We start from the raw sequence: 1,016 nt of genomic DNA, 5'->3' as shown, positions 1-1,016 counted from the left end.
TTTTTTAAGGCACGCCATTATTGCTGCTACCTACACAGATCTCCTGAATAAATTACCAAGGGGTACGAATTCAGAGCATTTAACCAGTAACTAACTGCCTGGTAGTTCAGACAAGTAACTGGCCACTGCTACAGATTTGTCCCTGCTTTGGTACAGCAGTGGCAAATGGAGAGGAGAAACCATATAACGTATGCAGAAACCTTGTCCAGGTAAAGCAGACAACCGACCTGGATGGCATCCCTCTTTGTGCACTGCAAGAACTGCTCTGTCTTGGTTACACTGATCAAAACAGTTCACACCTTGGACTACTTTGCTTTTCCTAGCATCCTTTGCACAACCAACAGCGAGCTACAACCAACCCAACCGTGTAACTGACCCAAGCAGTCCTGGAGCCCAGATTCAAAGCCGTGTTTAAGTTTCCCTCAAGCTGCAGTACATCAGTGCAAAGTTCAGATCAGGGTGGGAAAAGGAATAAACCCACTGGAGGCTGAAGGCACCAAAAGCTAGGGAACCCCATCCCAAAGTCCTCCTGGCAGCACTGTTGCTGGCGATCACTGGGCACGATGTGTGCTGGAGGTGCTCCTCTTCCATCCCCAGTCCCCAAGCAAAGGGACCTCTAAAAATACAGGAAAAAAGCTTTCCTGTAACATATTTTTGATAATGTGCAGTCATCAGCAATAAGGCATAAGCAGCCTCAAGAGGTCCTACTGGAGACAACCATTCCAAATGAGGAAAAGTACAATCCAGAAAGCTCCACGTTTTTTTGTCCAGTAACTAAAAAGCAAATAGATCAAATCAGACCTATGCAAGCAAGACTTCAGAACTTTAAATATATAAAGCTACATCCATGCTTCCAAGCAGTACCCATTTCTTTGTAATCTTTCCACAATATGTAACAGAAAATCAATTTTAAAATGGGGTTGAATTCAAGTCTTAAAAAAAAAAAACAACCTAGGATGACATTACCCTGAACTCTTGTTACCTTTTGTGACTCTGCTTTCCATCTTTTTTTTTTT

The sequence above is a fragment of the Meleagris gallopavo genome, chromosome 11 (assembly GCF_000146605.3).
Source record: "Meleagris gallopavo isolate NT-WF06-2002-E0010 breed Aviagen turkey brand Nicholas breeding stock chromosome 11, Turkey_5.1, whole genome shotgun sequence".
Taxonomy (NCBI): domain Eukaryota; kingdom Metazoa; phylum Chordata; class Aves; order Galliformes; family Phasianidae; genus Meleagris; species Meleagris gallopavo.
The sequence above is the reverse complement of the archived record's forward strand: the minus strand, read 5'-3'. Positions refer to the sequence as shown.